A 21391-nucleotide genomic window follows, 5' to 3' on the forward strand; every position below is an offset into this window, starting at 1 on the left:
ACGCGCAAGACGGAGATGATATCCCCATGACAAATCTTTATTGTGCAACTGCTGCTCAAGGCTTTTATTACCTTCCACAGACACACGGCAAAAAAAAAAAAAAAAAATTACACATCAAAAGCTGCTAGACTGATGGGCAACAGATGAAATCCATTCAGTGGCGATTTGTACACGTGCAGCAGCTCTTGCGGTGCCAAAATCTTAGCCAGGCGGCCAGTCCGACTGACGGCCACCCAGAACGGGTAGATGTATGCGATAGACAGACTGCCCACCCTCGGGCCCTTCATCCACAACCATCCGGAATCCATTGGTCAGGCCCAGGTGAGCAACACACATCTCGCCAACAATCATTACATGCCCAAGAAGCTGGAGAAGGAAGTACAAACCCATAAATAAGTAAAATAAAATGAATAAAGGAACACATAAAGACGGGAGAGGGCAGGAAAGGAAGGAACGAGAGCAGAGAACCACCCAGAGAATGCAGCTAGCCAATTCCTAGCAGTTCAACCACTGCATATCAAATTAATGTCCGTCCAACCTCCGGCAACTAAAGCTTTCCAAGCAAAGCTACAAAGACCAATTATGCACGCTATAGGGGCAAAAGAGAGCTAGGCAATTTTTCCAAAGCTAGACAGCAAAGGACTACAAAACAGCCACAGAAGCTGACACTGTCTCCGGGTTAAAGCCCCCATTGTGTCTTCAGGCAACATAACCAATCCTGCTGGAAAATAAACTTGAGGCCGCCTTTTGCATGGGTTTACAAAGTCTTTGAACATGGCTTTCATAGCTTAAAGCAAAACATCCAGCACCTCTCAACCAGCTTTGCCCTTCCTTGCCCCTGACCTGCCAAAAACCCCAAGCCCTCCTCTCCATGTTAGGAGTACTACTACTCTGACTCTAAACCACAACGATAGGCACCTGACTGCACTCCAAAACAACACTGCATTTTGCACCAGAAGTACATACCCAGGGACCAGCACTGCTTTATAGCACTGCTTTTAGTCAAAAAGCTCAACTCCATTACAAGCTAGAGGCAAGAGATGATAGCGCCAGAAAACCCAAAGTAGCCTACTGTGCCCTATCAAGGGGGAAAGGGGGGATGGGAAAGAGTCTAGTAAATGAGGCACTACCTACAGGTACAGTTTAGCATAAAGAAAACTCCCACAGTACTTACAGATTCACCAGAATCTCCTGCTTCAGACAACTCAATAATTGGCTCCTTAGGCATGACTAGGAAAAGTGCCCGTCTAGGGGCGAACGATCATGGAATGCACGGCACTGGAGGAAGAGCAAACAGTTAAAACATAACCGGCTTCAGAGAAAGGTAATAGCTTATGCAAACCCATCTGCCCCACTGAACTCCTACAGAAGCAGATTACCAGATACCCCAAACACAAGCCAGAACATTGATTATTATGCTTTCTATACCCAAAATACAGTATATTTACAGAGCCCCCTCCAGAAGTGGGATTCGTCATGCAAGACCATGGGGGAAGGAGACAGGCCACTACTTGCAATTAACAACCTCCAGCATGTTTTAGTTCGGGCTGATTCTTTCCTAAGCAGTTTTTCTATTGGATGTGGTCCACGCAGAGACTGGAGACAAATGGCTTAACCGAATCGGCAAAGAGTTCAGTGAAGTGGAAGAGCAGCGGCCATTCATTTCCCACAGGACAGGGGGCTCAAGTATCAAACACACGCATAATGACAGGAAGCCTGCGAGTGCATAGGACGAGTCTGTCTTCCATACTGCATGCAAACCCTACCTTCAAAAGCAGAAGGAATCCCTAACTGATAACTTTCAGCATTTTAATAACTAAATCATATGGGATACTACCTTAAAGTTAACATTGCATAGGCAACGACTGCATTGTTTTTCCCCCGGTCTAAGCAGCTCACTCTAGTTTCCAGTGCCAACACCCGTGACACTTGCAAGCATGCTGTTATCACGGTCTTACTTCCCCAGAGAAACGAGTTCTGGAAAGCTAATGCAGCCTGCAGCATGATCACTTTGTAAACTTCTTTTTTTTTTCCTTAATTTTTTTTTTTTTTTTTTAATCCTAGAAAAAGACGTAATTCCTCGCCCTCATAATCCAGTCTGGGGGTTCAAAACCAAAGTCTAGTACAGATAAGCTGCGAAACTTCATCGATGCTGTTAGGAGACAGACTGAGACCAAGTTACCGTCGGAGGCCCTTCTCTAGGCGCGCACAGGACACGCTGGGGGTGGGATGCGAGGCGAGCCCGGACAACACCAGCAACCCAGTACGCCCGCGGCAGCCGGAGGGGTGGGGGCGGGGCACGGAACAAACTATCGGGATGGTGCAGCAGAGAGCGCCACAACCCAGAAGAAGCCCGGTCCGTCCCGCGTCCCTGCACCCACCCACCCGCAGCAGCAGCGCCGCCGCACGCCCTACCGCGCGCCCGGGTGCCCCGCACCGGGTGTCCTCGGCTCAGATGCCCGCAAGCGCGCGAGGAGGGGGAGGAAGGGAAGAGGAACCGCGCACAGAGCAAAGCCGCGGCTACCTCCCAGTCCTCGTCGCTGACGATACCAGAGAAACGCCTTGCCGATGAACTTTCCGAAGATAGTAGTGGCGCCACCAGGGCGAGAGGCCAGCACACCGATACTCGCGTCAGCCAAGGACAACGCCCGTGTCCGCCCCGCCACTTCCTCCACTAAGCCGGGCCCTCCGCGGCGCCCATTGGGCCGACGGATCGTCGCCCGCGTCTCGATTTGCTGTCTCGCCTGTCTTTTTCGCTTTTCCCCGCCCCCTTGGCGGGTCGGCCCTCGTCGACCTGGTGCCCGCGGGGCGCGGATGGATCTGCTCCGTGTAGTGCTGCGACCCTGAGGGCGGGCTACGAGGTCGCAGAAGAGGCTGTAGTAGCTACAAGTACTACCTCTTGTTATTTGTTACCGCATCAAGTCCACCCCAAAGGTGCCTGTGCCTTTTTGGTGCTGCTCCCTCCACTCAATTGACTGCTTTGAGCAGGGCAGGGCAGGGCAGGGCAGGCCTGGCCTTAACTTCTCAGGACATCTTGAAAAACCGGCAGAAGTTGCTCCACACTGTTTGCTGAAAGCCCCACTTCCATTGCAGTCGTTTCTAAGCTGCACGTCTCCTGGAAGCAAATAAAATACAAAGCGTGCGTTCGGCACTGCTGGCTTGAGGGCTCAAGAGAGTAGGATTTGCGCTAAGCTGGATAGGAGTCTTTTAGAAAAATAGGCAGTGCCCTCAAAGCTGCCCAAGGGTGGTCTGTGGTGCCCTGCAGTCCCGGGGACAGTGAGCACCTTGAATGGTCCACACAACTGTCTTGTAACATATACAAACTCTGCTTTCCTCTACATCAGGCTAAGGATATCCTTGGTCGCCTTTGTGGCAAGGACACATTGTCCTATTTTGCAGAGCTGCTTTCCAGCCGATCGACCTCCAGCACGTACTGGTGCATGGGGTTGTGCCTGCCCAGGTGCAGGACTTGTGTATGCACAGGTTCCTCGGGTGGTCTCAGAACAGATCGTTTCCTTTGGTGGAAAGGACTTTGTTCCCCAAGTCCCTGCCTTGAGGTTCAGAGTCACAAGAGGTTTGGTAACCGTGCCAGTGAAAACAGAGGAAAATGACTCGCCGGGTACCACAGCCTTCTCCATGTTGCTGGCCACTAGACCTCCTGGCTTATTTATCAGCAAGGGAGGAGAGCTGTTACGCATTATTTAGTCTTACTTTCTGACCAACGCAGCTGTGGAAGCCCATCTTATGATTCTTTACATCCCCTGCCAAATTCAGCTCCAGCTTTGCCTTAGCTTTTCTGGTCCCATCCCTACAGACCCGAGCAGCATCTTTAGATTCTTCCAGAATGCGTGTCCCTGCTTCTACTACCTATGCATATCCTCCTTGCGCTTCAGCTCGACCTGAAGAGAAGGCCGTTACTCTGCCACGCTCATCTCCTGCCTTGCTTGCCTGATTTCTTACATTGACCTCATCCTCTTGATCCAGCAGCCTATAGTAGACAGCAACCACGAAATTTGCTTTGTTAACTTGGGTGGGATGATGACTCCAGAGCCGGCCAAGGCCTAAGGCATAATTTCTATGGCCTTCACCATGTTAGCTCAACATTATCTTTATGGATGGAGATCCCCATAGATGATGTCTAGAAAGGACAAGTTGGCCAAAGGAGGAGTTCAGTGGCAGTGAGGATTGTCCTCTTTTGTCTCTGACAAATGGCACAGCATGGAACAAAGCCATATGACCAGAACTTTCAAGGACACCACGGCCAAAAACTGCTACCACATATATGATTATATTGCTCAGTTCTTTGCTTATATCATGCTATACGCAAGGAGGAGAAGATTGGGCTGTATAAAAGGAGGGTAGTAATTTCACCTAGTTATGAGGAATTCCCAAAAGACCTTGGAGACAATTGCTGGGCTGCTCTCTTCTCCCTCCTCCCAAGTGGGGACAACTTCCTGGGAAGCTTCCGCATACGATTGTTATTAGTATTGCATGGGTTAGCACAATGTTATTAGAGTTCTACCACAGCTCGTGCACTTCTCAATGGCAGTTCCAAATCTCTATTTCTGTAACTTCAGAAAAAACACTCTGTTCCTGAATCTGCACTCGCAAAGGTTCTTAGAGAACGCAACCAGACTCGCAGTGCTGAATTGGTTGTAATCGGAAAATAAGCCTAACCCCACCCAGTCCCTCTGACCTCTGAGGACCAGCTGGAACGCAAGGGGCTTTATTTTCTGCCAAATTTCTTACTCTTAACACAACAGCTTGGCCTCTAATTTTCACCCATAAGCTCTCAACCTGTTCATCGCTGTCTTTCAAAGACAGCTCTGTACAGGAAATCCCTCTTATTTTGGTTTACATAGAGGGTCACCTCCGCCTCTCCTTCCTTCTGACCCATTTATAGCCACTGATTGCGGAGCTCCAGTCATTGAGTTGTCCCAGTATATTTTTACTGTAGTGATTACACTGTTAGCTTTCCGGCTGCACAGTGGTTTCCAGCTCCTCTTTCTTATGCATACTGCATGCATTGGTACAGAGGCACTTCCGTTGGGCTGTTAACTGTGTCACATTTTTGGACAAGGATCAAGCCCCAATTTCTTTGCAGCAGTTCTCAAGTATTCCCCTCTCGGTTCCTAACACACCACCAGCCCCTGGCTCTTCTCTGTTGCTCGAAACTCCATTGTCTTTGCCCGCTGAGTCTCGTTTAAAGCCCTCCTTGTAAGTCTAACCAGCTAACTGGCAAAGACGATCTTGCCCCACTTGGTCGCGTGAATCCCATCAGCTCCCGACAGACCTGGCTTCTTAAAGGTAGACCCATGACCATAGAAGCCAAAACCTTGAGTATGGCGCCAGCTACGCATCCCAGCATTCAGCTGTTCGGTCTGTCTCCTCCTTCCTGGACCCCTTCCTCAGACCAGACACCAAAAGAGGAGACCATCACCTGTGCTCCCCATCCTTTTAACATCGCTCCTTCAGACATAATAGACCTCTTGGGAGGGTTCTAAGTTGCCTCATCAGACCCTACAGAGAAGAGTAGGAGCAGATGATGAGCTGTAGGGTTCACCAGCCTCGGCAGCCTCTCAGTGACACCATGAATGGGAGCTCCTGGTAGGCAGCAGAGTTCTCTAGAGAAATCGTCTGGGTGGGAAATGGGTGTCTCGGTGTTTCTCAGGAGGAAATCTCCAATTACTAATACCTGGATGTGCTTCTCTGGTCGCACTGGTTCTAACGTGGGCAGGTGGTTAGGTCAGCTTTGCATGGTTGGCTTTGTTCTGGGTCCTGTCCCTTCCTCATGTGCTCTTCAGTCTTCAAACCAGGAGCATCCTGTCTGTTATGTAGGGGCACTTTGGGAGATGGGGGAGTGTTCTTCCTTCTACCCCGAGCACAGAAATGCATCCGGTCTCCTTCATCTCAGGAGTTACTTATGTCAGTCACCCCGAGGTTACATTCTGGCTTACCTTCCTTTTGTGCAGCCTGAAGGCAGGCCGTCGCTCAGCCTGGGGCAGCGTACAATACCTGGCATCGAACTCCCGTCCGTGTACCCGGAGTCCGTGCTTCCTGTCAAACTCCTCTTTTAAAACTTACTTGTCCAAGGAGATCTTTCTGCTGGGCACACTTGCAGCTATGCCATCCACCACCGCCTTTGGGTTCTAAGGGGGACTTCCAGGTACTGGAACTCTTGCCCGGCCCTTTGCTCATTGACCCTGTCCATCGGTCCCGCACAGGGCTGCTGATTATTCTCTCCCTCTCCCTCCTCGCACCCTCACTTTTAGTTTAAAGCCCTCCTAATGAGGCCAGCTATCCTACTGGCAAAAATATCTTTGCCCCGCTTAGTGAGGTGGAGCCCCGCTCTCCCAAGCAGATGCTGATCCAAAAACAGGGTCCCATGCTCATAGAACCCAGAACGCTGTTGCGAGCACCAGCTCCGCAGCCAATTATTTACCCGCATTATCAGTGTCCTTATCCTACCAACACCTGGACGGCATCAAAAGCATCCGTGGTGGGTCGACCTTGCCTGGATGCCAGGTGCCCACAGAGCCGCTCTATCACTCCTCCTTCTCAGCTTGACACAGAGAGAAAATAAGATGGAAAACAGCTCACAGGGTGAGATGAGGCAGTTTACTAAAGGAAAAGAGAAAGGTTTTGCACGAAAAAGCAAACAGGAAAAACAAATATTATATCCCCTGGTTCCCATCAGCAAGCACTGTCCGACCACTTTCCAAGAAGCAGGGCTTCAGCACGCGTAGGGGTTGCTCCGAAAGGCAAACGCTGTAAATAACGAATGTGCTCCCTTCCCCCTCCTTGACTTAGCTTTTATTTCTGAGCTGAAGTCATATGGTATAGAATAGCCCTCTGGCCAGTTTGGGTCACCTGGTCTAGTGGTGTCTCCTCCCAGGATCTTGCCCACCCCCAGCCTTCTGATGGGGGGCAGAATGCTGGAGAGACAGCGCTGATGCTGTGCCAACACTGCCCAGCAGTAGCCAAAACACTGATGTGTTATCAACACCTTTCTAGATACAAATGCAAAGCATGGCACTGACGGCCGCTATGGGGAAAATGAACTCCATCTCAGCCACACCCAGTACAATCTCCACCCCTTACTCCCCACCATTTGCATCATACTCAGACCCCACAGAATTCTATATATCTATATATTTACATACATATATCTGTCTTCTAATTATTCCACTGCATTTATTTGTCATGACTGAAATCCCTTCTTACCAACGCTTACAACGCTTAAACCATCTTTATGCCCAACACACGTATACATTTTCATTAACTACCGTCCCACTTCCTTTTCAAAGACAGATGATAGCTTCCCATTTCGTGGGCTTCCTCCACCCCTCCAGATGTTTAAAAAACAGGCCGCGACTTGGGCTCCATTCCATCAAGATGGGTGCTCGGGACAGAAGCGACACACTCGATCGTTCAGCACCGACACCGGCCCTGCCTGGGCTATCATCGCACTCTCCTCACGCCTCGTAAAATTCGCTCATCTTCGGTTCATGTCACTCCTGATACTTTACTTCCTGCAACATACAATTTACACTCATTATTTTTCCCCCAAGGTTGAATCTCCTTGAGGCACACACCAGGTCTCCCCATCCTTCTGCATTGCCCACCAAGTACACCCAGGTCCTTGAGCAAAGACAATCCCATTTAATGGGTTTGCCTTCTCCCATGGGAGGAGAATTCCACACCGACCTCCTTAGCCACTTCCCTGTGTGTAGTATGGGGACCTTATCTCTTCCCACAGTATGTAGGGGGTTTGTTTGGGCAGGACCAGTGCGGTTAGCAGATCCTCTGGTGTTAACCAGCCAAGTGGCTTCTGCTAAATTTGCATCCCAGTGCTTCCATGCCCGATTGCCTAACCCTCTTGGACATAGTCATCAGCAGTCCATCATACCTCTCAGTCTTTCCAGAGGCCTGTGGGTGATAAGGGATGTGATATATCCACTCAATGCATGTTGCTTTGCCTAAGAGTTTATGGGTCCATTTCATAAATGAGACTCATTGATTCCATCCCTTCTGGGGTACCATGTCACCACAAAATGTGTCTCTCAAGGCCCAAGAGAGATTTTTGAGCAATAGCATGGTTTACAGGGTATTTTTCCCGCCAACCAGTAGTTGCCTCTACCACGATGAGTATGCAAGCTCTTGCCTTGCTGTGTTCATGGCAGTGGTCCAATATAGTCAATTTGCCAGGCCTCATCACGATATTTAAAACCCAATTTGGCCATCTATTCCAAGGAGATTTTACTCATGCGGCTCACTTGATTGCAGCACATGTTTCGCATTCATGGGTGACCTGTGTGATAGCCTCCGTGGTCAGGCCGACCCCTCGATCACAAGCTCATCTGTAGGTTGCATCTTTTCCTAGATGTCCTGATGTTTCATGGGCCCATCGGGCTGTAAAGAGTTCACACTTCTGCTCCCAGTCTAAGTCTACCTGAGCTATTTCAATTTTGGCAGCCTTATCTGGCTGTTCATTTTTGTGATGTTCCTCAGGGGCGTGGCTTTTGGACATCTAAGCATCTACGTGACGTTCCTTCAGAGCCGTGTTTCCTATCCGTGCAGTGATGCCCTGCCACAACACAGCAGCCCAGATGGGTTTACCCCTGCACTGCCAATTGGTCTTCTTCCATTGCTGTAGCCACCATCCAGGAGTCAGTATAGAGACACAGTACAAGCCACTTTTCTTCTCCTTCAGTGGCCTCAACAACTCGTTGTGTGGGACTCCACACAGCAGCTTTCCACCTCTGATGGTTCCCAACCACAAGGCAGGATCCATCACAAAAGAGAGCATGGCCTCTTTCATCTTCTGATAACTCATTATGTGGTGGTGCTTCCTTCCTGAGCACGAGTGACCTTCCAAATCAATGCTCCAAAATCTCTGCCTGCTTTCAGGGATTCTCGGGCAATTGGGTTTCCCCAGGCGAGCTCGTTGTGTGATCAGTGCTACCCACTCACTTATTCCATGTAGCACTGCTTGCACGATATGTCGAAGGGATGCTTCCTTTGAACGTCTAGTGTAGCACAGGAAATTGCAGTGCCAAGAGGAGACACCCTTCTTTCCCAACAACTTCTGAGGATGCTCAAACCCCCTCATACGCTGCTAATATTTCTTTTTCAGTTGGAGTGTAGTGGGCCTTCTGGTCCGCAATATTCCCGGCTCCAAAACCCTAATGGTCAACCTCGCGTTTCTCTTGATGTTCTTTGCCAGCAGCTCCAAGTGATACCATGCTACCCAGCTGCAGTGTAGAGTATATTTTGCAGGGCTGGCCCAGTCTGAACAGGCCCAAGAGCTACCGCACAAGCTATTTCCTCTTTGATCTGCCCAAAGGCCTGTTGTTGCTCAAGGCCACATTCAAAATGGTTCTTCTTCTGGGTCACTCGATAGGGGGGCCTCGCAAGCTGACTATAATGTGGAATATGCATTCTCCAAAACCCCAGGCGGCTTACGAAAGCCTGTGTTTCCATCTTCTTAGCTGGCAAAGACATAGTTGCTATCTTGTTAACCACATCCATAGGCACATGACGGCGGCCATCCTGCCTTTTGACGCCCAAGAATTGGATGTCCTGTGCAGGTCCCCTGACCTTGCTTTTCTTTATGGCAAACCCAGCTTTCAGAACATTCTGAACTATTCTTTTTTCCCTTCTCAAACACTTCTTCTGCCTCACTGCCCCACACAATGATGCCACAAACGTATTGTAGATGTTCAGGGGCATCACCCCTCTCCAGTACGCTTTGGATCAGTCCATGAGAGGTGGTAGGGCTGCGTTTCCATCCCCGGGGCACTCGATTCCAGGTGTATTGGACACCCCGCCACATGAGAGCAAACCGTGGTCTGCACTCTGTTGCCAAAGGAATTGAGAAGAATGCATTGACAAAGCCAAGTGCAGCATACCACCTGGCTGCCTTCGACTCCAGTTCATATTGGAGCTCTAACATGTCCGGTACAGCAGCACTCAGTGGGGGCGTTACTTCATTCAGGCCACGATGGTCTACTGTTCACCTCCACCCTCCGTCAGACTTTTGCACTGGCCACATGGGACTACTAAAAGGTGAGTGAGTCTTGCTGATCGCTCCTTGGCTCTCCTTATCCACTTTTTCTTTGTCACTTCTGGGGGCAATTACTGTAGTTGTTTTTGTTTGGGTCCCTATCTCAGCCATAGCATCCTCAAATGCAGTTTGGGTCCCTGCCTCAGCCACACTCCTCTGAGAGCACTGAACTGTGGCTCAAGAGGCCCCCGTACAGGGCGAGAAGCTGCTGGGTTTCATCCGGTTAGGCAAGGCACCCTTCTGTCAGGTGACGCCTCAGTTTGCCAGGGTGCATTACCTGTTTAGGTGTAGAGTCCCAGGCAATGGGAGGTGATAACCACTCTAGGAACCTGCCCAAATCCTTCCACACGCACTGCCATCCAGCGACCAGCCGCTTCAGGGCACATTTCGGTATCTCCTCACCTACAGTTTGTTTTGTCTTACACCAGGATGACACCAGATTCCACAAACCCCATAGTGTGCCAACAGTATTAGTTATTAGTATTAATAGCATTCAACAGCTTCACATAAGGATGAACGAGGAATGCGGCCGCCTGCATTCTAAAACAATCTACATCAATCCCAGATAGGGAGAGGGATTCCCTCATTGTCCCCAGAAAATAGCTCCCCCAGCACAACAAAGACATCAATGTCACAGCAAAGCACAGAGCCACTGTTTGTATTAACATGTTCTCAAACTCAACAAAACAAAGAGATAAGCAGCGCACCTGACAAACTCCATGTCCCACACAGGAGCTTGCTACTCAGTAACTAATATTACTATACCATGCAAGATATATAACTGCCATTGTCTCGGCCCACATTAGGAACCGAAAAGGACTGGTGTGGGTTTATCTCGGCTAGATGCCAGGTGTTCACCAAACAACTCTATCTCTCTCCCTTCCCAGCTGGACAGGAGAGATGAAAAACAACTTGCAGATTGAGATAAGGCAGTTTACTAAAGCAAAAGTGAAAGTTTGTGCATGAACAAGGAGAGGGAAAAAACCCAAATTTATTGTCTAGTTTCGATCAGCGAGCACTGTCTAGCCACTTCCCGGGAAGCAGGACTTCCGCACACGTAGCAGTTTCTCCGGAAGGCAAACACTGTAAATAAGAAATGCCCCCCTTTCCTCCTCCTTTACTTTGCTTTTATTTCTGAGCTGACGTCACATGGTATGGAATATCCCTCTGGCCAGTTTGGGTCAGCTGTCCTGGTTGTGTCTCCTCCTAGGATCTTGCCCCACCCCCAGCCTGCTGATGCTGGGGCAGAATGTTGGAGAGACGGCACTGATGCTGTGCCAACACTGCTCAGCAGTAGCCAAAATGCTGGTGTGTTATCAACACCTTTCTAGCTACCAATGCAAAGCACGGTGTGGGAAAATGACTGGGGACCCTGTGGACCGGTAACTGGGGATTCAATTAGAGGAAACTTAGGAGTTATATTAACATCCTTACAGGAGTTAAAACAGTACGGGAATTATAGGGTAAATCACAGTTGCGGCTCCCTGGATGGAATGCAGTTGGCATGACTTGAAACCTATTCCGCGATGATTCCCCATACACACGCACCTGCTAAGGGGGATGGAATGGAGGGTGGAGCGGAGCGAAGGCCAGGCTCTGCAGAAATCCTTGCAGGGAAGGGAACGCAATGGTACTTTGCAGCTGATAAACCGCATGCCACCTGTCAACCAGGGGAGATAGGGGAAGATGTCTTACTGCTGAGCCAGCAACTGTGGTGAAATCTCTCTCCTTAGATGAACTCGCTTCATTAAAGCCCAATAAATAATATTAACGCACACCTCCATCCCAAAGTTACCCACCTCCAAAGTGCAACCACCCCTCACTGGGCATGCCCTCTATATTCCTTTTGACTGTATCTTTAAAAGCAAAGCAAGAGAATTTTACACCAATCAGTAACAAAAGTATGTATGACTAGAGTCACTCGAGCTCCACCTAAACACACAGAAATAGTATAAAAATAAGTCGAGAATGGGGAAAAGTTAGGGAAGAATCCATGGTAGCTGCTGGGATCAGTTGATGGGCTGAACCTGTCTTCTCCCCCATAGAGATGCCTATTGGATAGGAATCATACTCTATGCATGCTGAACATTTTATTGGGGATTAGAGCTTGTCTGTATATTCCTTCAAATATATTTTTTGCAGTCAGACACTATCACCAACAATCTTAGAACACTAACCTGTCACTATTTATATTAATAAAGAGTGTTATTCCATAAACTGCCAGTGTGAATCCTTGGCGGACGCTACCAGTCGCCAGCAGCAGGTAACACAATGGGTAAAGGGGAAGACCTGCTGAGGGGTCTCCCTTGCACTGTTGGTGCGTTTCCCTAAGTCAGGAGAACCACCCTCTGATCCAGTAGGACTGCTCAGTGAAGGATCCCCCCCAACGGGATGCTGACGGACCGGTCGGGCGCAATGGTCTCAACTTTCCTGAAACGCAGACAAATTAAACACTAAAGACTGAGTAAATCTCCCCACACGAAGGGTCGAGGAAGCCTCCCTTTTTCTCGTGACACACGGCACTGTGAGAGCTGCTATGGGGAAATAAACTCCATCTTAGCAACACCCAAACCAGCATCACTGGGGCCTGATTCTCAGCTGTCCTCTGCTGCTGAAATTGCAGTTATAGAAGACGGATTGGTACCTGCCCTACGCTCAAATCAACATTCAGCCCCTAATTAATTTTCCTGCTCCTAAAATCTCTAAACCACCAGTCACCTTCTACGTGGAAGAATATGCCTTTTAGGCTTTATGATGTCAGACCTCGGCTGGCTGCCAGGGGCCCAACCAGCTGCTCTCTCACCACCCCTCCTCAAGAGGACAGGAGGAGAAAATAAGATGAAAAAGTTCCTTCAGGACACAGCCACCTGCCAGATCTGAGGGCAGCAGGGAAATACCTGCCCCAGACAGCGCTTTACACCCTTTCTTAAATATGCTTACACAGGGGTGCCACCAGCTTTGCTGAGTTGCTCAGCTTTGCCTCTCAGGGAGTCTGGTGCCTAGCTGGTGAAAACTAGCTGTGTCTAGCGCAGAGCAGACCCTGGCCTCTTCTCACAGAGGCCATGCCTGCAGGCAACACTCTGTGTCCAGTTCTGGTCCCCAGAAGTCAATAAAAAGAGGCGGACAGACTGGAGAGGGTCCCAAGGAGGGCCATGAAGATGCTCAAAGGGCTGGAGAACCTGCTTTTGCTGATACCTTTTCCGGTGATACTTTAAGCGACCTAAAACACCAATTGGCATAGTCGGAGGGATGGCAAGAGATATCACTGAATACTTACAGAAGCAGGGAATAAGCCTAAGTCCTAAATACTCGGACAAATGGGCTCAGCATGATCCAAAAGCTGTGGAGGAACATCTAAAAGCAGCTAGGGGCTGCATGAAGGCTAGCAACGACAAAGGAATTAGTTGCAAAATGTTAGGCACCTGCCTAGGCTCAGGGGGAACCTCCTCACAGTATTCTAGTACTTCAAGGGAGCCACATGGAGAAGACAAGGGACAACGGGCACAAGTTGCACCAGTCCCCATTGCTGGAGGTTTTCAAGATGCAATTGGACAGGGCACTAAATAATCTCATCTAGGCTCCCTTTCCCACAGAAGGCTGCACCAGATGATCTTTCAAAGTCCCTTCACACCTGGGCTGGTCTAGGATCCTACAATTCTCCAGTGGATCTGGGTTTCATAACCCTTGGCTCTCTTCGGTTTGGAGCTAAGTATCCACAACCTTGCCTGCGAGGCGAGACATAAAATTCCACCAGGTGACAGAGACTTCTAAAACCTATGGCAATCACCCAGCATGCTGGTTTAAATGTAAACCGGCAGGAGAAAAATAATCCCACACATCTGCCTCAAGAGAGATTACAGGTCGGAGTTACAATTTACTAAACAATGATACAGAGAGAACTGGTTTTAACCCACAAAGTCAAGAGCATAAACTGGCACCCTGCTGGTCAGAGTGATGGCCACAGTCCTGTTGAAGTAATGGTCGCAGTCCTGTTGATGTTTTGGTCCTCCTTTGGATCTGTCAAGTGGTGGTGCCCAAAGTCCCCAAACCCAAAGATTATATATATGCTCAGGTTCAGGTGGGAATGCTCAGTACCTCCCCCAGGACAGGGAGTTTCACAGTGGAGGAATGCAATACTGTGAGTCATGGGATATTTTGGGAGTCTCTGATGGTCTGAGTCACTGCAGCTGCCCATTCTGCTAGTGCCATTGAGTCCATTATGGCCCATTAGCAGAGATGACCCCTCAGGCTGGGTGGGAATGAGCTGGTGCTTCCCCACAGGGGAGTTATCATGGCTGAGTCATTTGGGTGAGGAAACACTATCCTGCCTCACAGGGTTTGCCTCTTTTTCCTTATCTCATTTAACACCCACCTTGTAGCCTGAGATGTCGGGTGTGCACTGGGCCGCTACTGCAAGCGATCCATCAATAAAAGTTCATCAGAAATGACCCAGAGGGGGGTAGAATACACAGTTTGGTTATACCCACCACGGGTTAAACTTGCACCTTACTCCTTTAACCAGGACATTATCCACCCCTATACATATCTCCTACGTCATGCCAAAATGAATATCTTTTCTTCAACTATATACCTACATATATATATATATAGACACAATGAAGCATTACAGACAGTTCTCACTCAAAATTAGGTCCCTTTGAGGTACAAAATGTGTTTCCCCATCTTTCTGCATTACCTACCAAGCGTAACCAGGTCCTTGAGCAAAAACAATCCCTCGTTTGGGTTTGCCTTTGTTTGAGGTGTGACTAATCCAAACCGTCATTCCTAACATACCTCTTATATGTACCACAGGCACTTTATCTCCATCTACAGTATGCAAGTGTTCTGATTGGGTAGGACCAGCTCAATTGATGGAGCCTCGGGTATTGACCAAACAGGTGTCCTTCACTGAATGCAGCTCTCAGTTGTCTGAAGGTTTCTCTGCCCAGTGCATTCAAGGTGGTTTGTAGCAGTCCATTGCATCGTTCAAGTTTCCCAGCAACTGGCGCATGATGGGGAATATGATATATCCACTTAAAACCATGGCTATCTGGCCCAGGTGTCTATGAGGCTCTTTTTGAAATGTGTCCCATTTTAAGACTCAGTTCTCTCTGGGGTGCCACGTCACCACAAAACTTGCTTTTCCAGGCCCAGGATGGTGTTCCGAGCAATGGCATGAGGCACAGGGTATGTCTCCAGGCACCCAGTGGTTGCTTCTACCTTGGTCAGCACATAGAGTTTTTCTTGGCGAGTTTGGGGGAAGTGTGATGTAATCAACTTGCCAGGCTTCCTTCCGTACCTATATTTTGACCACCGTCCACCATACCATAGAAGCTTCACCCGCTTGGCCTGCGTGATTGCAGCACATGTCTCACAGTCATGGAGAACCTGTGAGATACTGTCCGTGATTTAAGTTCACCCCTCGGTCACAAGCCCATCAGCATGTCGCATCTCTCCCCGATGACCGGAGGCATTACAGGCCCACCGAGCTAGAAATAACTCTCCCTGGTGCTGCCAGTCCAGTTCTAACTGAGGTACTTTAACCTTGGCAGCTTGATCCACCTGCTTGTTGCTACGATGCTCTTCATTAGCCCGACTCTTGGGTACATGTGCATCTATGTGATGGGCCTTCGTGGTCAGCTTCTCTACCCGGGCAGCGATGTCTTGCCACATCTCAGCCACATCCAGATGGGGTTCCCTCTGTGCTACCACTTGACCTTTCTCCATTGATCTAGCCATCCCCACAGAGCATTTGCTACCAACCACGAGTCAGTGGAGATGTGCAGTCTTGGCCACTTTTCTCATTCCACAATACCAAAGCCAGCTGGATGGCTCTGAACTCTCCAACCTGACTTGATCCAACTTGTCCCTCGGTAGTTTCTGCAATCCACCATGTGGGTCTCCATACGGCTGCTTTCCATTTCTGGTTTGTCCCTACAATATGGCAGGAACCATTAGTGAAGAGGGTGTATCGCTTTTCATTTTCTGGTAGTTGGTCATATGGTGGGGCCTCCTCAGCACATGTCACCTGCTCCTCTTCTTCTTCAGAAGACAGTCCAAAACTCTCACCTTCAGGCCAGTTTGTGATGATTTCCAAAATCCCAGTGTGATTAGGATCTCCTATCCAGGCTCACCGTGTGATCAGAGTGATCCACTTACTCCATGTAGCATTGGTGGTATGATGTGTAGAAGGAACCTTTCCTTTGAACATCCAGCCTAGCATGGGTAGTTGGGGCGCTAGAAGCAGCTGTGCTTTGGTGACAATCACTTCTGAAGTGGCTCAAACCCCTTCATAAGCTGCCATGATCTCTTTCTCAGTTGGGGTATAGGTGGCCTCAGATCCTTTGTATCCCCAACTCCAAAACCCCAGCAGTTGTCCTCAGGTCTCCCTGGGTACTTTCTGCCAGAGGCTCCAGGAAGGACCATTCTCCCTGCCTGGCTGCAGTGTAGAGCACGTTCTTCACATCCTGTCCTGTCCTGACTGGCCCAAGGGCTACTGCATGGGCAGTCTCCTGTTTGATCTGTTCAAAGGCTTATTGTTGTTCAGGGGCCCCACTGGAAATCCTTTTTTTTTCATGTCACGAGGTAGAGAGGGCTTACATTCCGACTGTACTCAGGGATATGGATCCTCCAAAAGCCCACAGAGCCTAGGAAAGCCCATGTTTCCTTTTTGCTGGTCGGTGGGGACACAGCTGGTATTTCGTTAAGCACTTCTGTTGGAATCTGGCGACATCCATCTTGCCACTTGACTCCTAGAAACTGAATTTCCTGAGCAGGTCCCTTAACCTTACTTGGTTTAATGGAAAAACCAGCTTTCAGGAGAAACTGCATGATCTTCTCCCCTTTCTCAAAGACTTCCCCTGCTGTGCTCCCCCATACGATGATGTCATCTATATAGCGTAGATGTTCCAGAGCCTCGCCCTTTTCCAGTGCAGTCTGGATCAGTCCATGGCAAATGGTGGGACTGTGTTTCCACACCTGGGGCAGTGGGTTCCGGGTGTACTGCAAACCCCTCCAGGTGTAAGCAAACCGTGGCCTGCACTCTGCTGACAAAGGAATGGAGAAAAATGCATTGGTGTTATGGGCTTAGGCTTCTCAGTGAATTTCTTCCCATTATCGTTGTGGAGGTGCTGGGAGGGAAAAGGGGCAACTGCTAGATGAATGGCCAGCAATTGAGACACAAAAAGAATAGCTAATAGCCCTGGGATACCAACACAATCGTTTTGGGGAGGGGAGAGGAATAGGGGGTTGGGGAGTTTTAGCTGGGGGGGGGGGGGTGGTGGGCTCTTCCACTCAGGGGATCAGGGGATCTGCGAACTGTCGCACGATGCCATGGGAGGTTGTGCGCTCTGACCTGGGACTTTGCTGCACTGCAACTCAGCACTACGATTGAGTTCTGCCTACCTTCCCCACCTGTGCCCGCTGCTGATGAGAAGGTTCCAGCTGCCAGCCGTCCGCCGCCCGCACATCGACCAGCTGCCACTCGCGTGAGTTTGCAGGAACCTTTTTGAAAGGGGAGACACCTCCTTTTCCTCTCTCATCTAAGTGCCAGCCCAGGCCACCTGGGGAGGTTCCGAGCTCGCATCAGAGTGGCCCCTGCCAGCTGCAAATCAGTTACAGCAGCTTTTGCCTTGCCTCTCCTTGCGATGTCCTTTTGGGTCTTTGAAATACCCACTCCTGAGGTCATCTATGCCGAGGATACACAGGGCCTCTGGACCAGTCACGATGGGGTGTTTGTGCCATTCCTTCCTGGTCAAGTTCACTTCAGCTTCCAGTACAGTCAGCTGTTGGGATCCCCCTGTCACCCCAGAAATAGAGATGGATTCTGCTCCCACATTTCTCAATGGCATTAAAGTACATTGTGTGCCAGTGTCAACTAAAGCCTTATACTTTTTTGGGTCTGATGTGTCGGGCCATCAGATCAACATAGCCCAATAGACCCTCTCCTCTACTTGGCTAGAGGCAGGGCCCCTCTGGTTCTGGTCATGGTACTTATTGTTCCCTTCCTATAAACATGACCTGGAGGTCCCTTCAAGAGGATTGGACATAACATCATCACTCCTATATTGCCAGGAGTATACCCTCGTGGAGCGTGCCCTCTCTCCTAAGCTGGGGGATGCCTGCTCCTAATAGCAGAGACTCTCGTCTGTCCTGGCGAGATATGGAAGATTCCCTCCTTAAGCTCCTCTCTTAGTTTCTGGTAGCCCTCTTCAATTTTCTCTTCCAGGCTCCAGACACGCTCAGCCAGTTTCGTTTCCACAGTCGAGACGTGGGCCCGTAACGGGGTGGCGATGGTGTCTTCATAAATGCTGAGTTTACTAACCAATGCACCCACCTTATCTTCTCCCTCCCTCCATTGCAGCCTCGCTAAGTAACAGGAATATATTTCTGACCCGAGCTGAGCGAATTTCAGCCGCATTTGTGATGCGTACTGGACACCATCTGGACTTTTAGGGAATCCCTTGTCCTGTGAAAAAACTATCTCCGACACAGCTAATTCCCTCAGGCATCGAATACCTTGCTCCATCATGTTCCACTGTCCTTGCTGCACATGCAGGTCCTCCTTACAAAGGTGTCTTTCCCTCACACTTGACAGCAGTCGTTGCCAGAGGCTGAGAGGTTCCTGCCTTTTCCCGAACCCCTGGTCAATAACCACACCCCAGGACAGGGATCCCAGTTGCCTGGCCTCACTACCATCTAGAACTGTATCATTAGCCATGGCATTCCGGATTTGGAGCAGCCAGGTCAATAGGGACTCATTTGCCTGGCATGTGAACTCTCTACGCAGCTCAACCAGCTTGCCCAGGGACAGGGATCGAGTGATGTTTTCTGGCTCTTCTGCTGGATGTGAAGGTCCTGCCTCTTCCTCGTCATTCACTATGTGGATTTTCTTTCCTGAACAAGGGCAACTGCTACCAACTTAGGCTGTCCTTCTGGTTCAGCAATGGTTTGCGTGCATATGGTGCCTGTTGATTTGTCTCCTTTTCCCTCTGGCTCAGACGTGGTTTGTGTGGGCGTGGTTCTTGTTGATGTGTTTCTTTTCTCCTCCTCCTGAAAGTGTTGTACCATACCAAGCAGTGTCTGGTAAGCAACAGCCAGGGCCCAGCATGTCGCTGTGAGTTGTCCATCTCTGGAGCTATCAGAGCCTTTTCCCTTCACATAACTTCTTATTTTAACAGGGTCCTGCAGTTGTTCAGAGGTGAACTTCCAGATCATTGAAGGAGAGAAGTTTTCCAAATACTGGCCCATCTACTTTGACATCTCGTGCCACTCAGGATTATCTACTCCCAGGGCAGGCCTCCAGACAGATTCCCTAGAAGCCTCTGTCCTGACTTTAAGCATGGTGTTGACAGTGCAAGCTGTACAGAGAAAACTTAGCAGAACTAACAAGAAGATTATGCTGTCCTTAACATCTAGAGGGAACTCAACATTCTCAAAAACTGTTGTAGCAGGCCTGAAGGGCTGGAAAAAAACATTCTCTCCTCTTCATCCCACAGGCTTGATGCCTTCTATTTTTCAAATCCTGTACTGCATTAGTGCATAACTCTAAACTCCATATAAAGAGTTAGCTAACTGTCTTCACATTTTGGTCAGACAAAACAATCCCTCTAGGCCTGAGATCCAAGGACACCCTACTGCCTCAGGCCCCAGAAAGTATAAACAAAAGTGAATTGCGGAGGAAGGGGAGGAGCAAACTGGAGACATATGACTTCATTACCTGAAGCCGTAATTGGAGGATTAACCCCTGTTATGTAAATGGACCAAACTTATTTCTGTCTGAAAAACTCATGACCATCGTCCATCTTGGCTGTAGCCTCTGAGGCTTCTGACTGCCCAAGGTCTACCTTCTGAAGGCCTTTAATAAATACCTACTTTTATTCTCTTAACCTTGTTTAGCCTCTGTTCCAGGTAGCCATTCCAAGGCATCAGGCCGGGGGTGATTATTAATGAGGCCCCAGAGGTAGCAGGCCAGACAAGGACAGGCAAACCAGACTGAATATACATTCGAAATGAAACTCATTGTCTCTGATTTATCATGCCATAAACGCAGTAAATGAGCAAAGCAACTATGTTTCCTCTCCGGATCATAAAGAGAGCATCATGATGGACAAATACTTCTCCCTATGCAGAAATATGTACAGGGTATAACATGCACGGGAATACACCAAGAAATATGATGATCAGGAAAGTTTCTATACCCCAACACACAAATGCTTAGGAACAAAACTGTAATTCCGACCTCTCTCAAGCCTCACGTTGGGTACCAAAAGATGTGCCGGTTTAAAAGTAAACCGGCAGGAGAAAAATAATCCCACACATCTGCCTCAAGAGAGATTACAGGTCAGAGTTACAATTTACTAAGCAGTTTACAAAAAATACAATGATACGGAGAGAACTGGTTTTAACCCACAAAGTCAAGAGCATAAACTGGCACCCTGCTGGTCAGAGTGATGGCCACAGTCCTGTTGAAGTAATGGTCGCAGTCCTGTTGATGTTTTGGTCCTCCTTTGGATCTGTCAAGTGGTGGTGCCCAAAGTCCCCAAACCCAAAGATTATATATATGCTCAGGTTCAGGTGGGAATGCTCAGTACCTCCCCCAGGACAGGGAGTTTCACAGTGGAGGAATGCAATACTGTGAGTCATGGGATATTTTGGGAGTCTCTGATGGTCTGAGTCACTGCAGCTGCCCATTCTGCTAGTGCCATTGAGTCCATTATGGCCCATTAGCAGAGATGACCCCTCAGGCTGGGTGGGAATGAGCTGGTGCTTCCCCACAGGGGAGTTATCATGGCTGAGTCATTTGGGTGAAGAAAAAGAAAAACACTACCCTGCCTGGGAAGGGTTGCCTCTTCTCCCTTTTCTCATTTAATAGCCATTTTGTAGCCTGAGGTGTTGGGTGTACAGTAGGCAGCTACTGCAAGTAGATCCATTGTTGGCAGTTCATCAGGAATGACATAGAGGGTGGTACAATACAGTTTGCTTACATGCACATAGTGCTAAACTGGCACCCTACTCCTGTAACCAGGACACCCAGGTCCAACAGGAGGTCGATGCTTCCAACACAGTGCACCATGATGAATCCACCCTTGGAAAGCATGCATGTAGCCTCCTCGCACACAGTATCTTCTACAGTTTTAGCAGCAGCCCACACAGACTTTCTGTACCTTGGCATGCCACTGCCAAAGAGCTAAGACTTTGCTTCCTACAAGACGTGAGAGACTGCTAAACGCTTCCAGCTTCAGGCTTCAAATGAACAGGCAAATCACCATCTATCTCTGAAATGCTGTTACCTGGCTGAAACATTCCACATGCACGTGCAGTTGG

General features: G+C 49.1%; 1 long non-coding RNA gene across 2 annotated transcripts; it reads right to left on the minus strand.

The window, feature by feature from the left end:
* Nucleotides 1-224: 224 nt before the first annotated feature.
* LOC310922268 lies at nt 225-21372 on the minus strand. Of its 2 annotated transcripts, XR_014592366.1 has the most exons (6): nt 21358-21372; nt 11615-11726; nt 6443-7532; nt 2525-3115; nt 1175-1278; nt 225-366 (listed from the first exon to the last, which is right to left on the minus strand). It is a non-coding gene; the product is annotated as an uncharacterized lncRNA (long non-coding RNA). The 2 variants fall into 2 exon arrangements; XR_014592367.1 differs by having other exon boundaries at nt 2525-7532.
* Between the last annotated feature and the right edge of the window lie 19 nt (nt 21373-21391).

The sequence above is a fragment of the Zosterops lateralis genome, assembly GCF_965231275.1.
Source record: "Zosterops lateralis genome assembly, chromosome: W".
Classification (NCBI taxonomy): Eukaryota; Metazoa; Chordata; class Aves; order Passeriformes; family Zosteropidae; genus Zosterops; species Zosterops lateralis.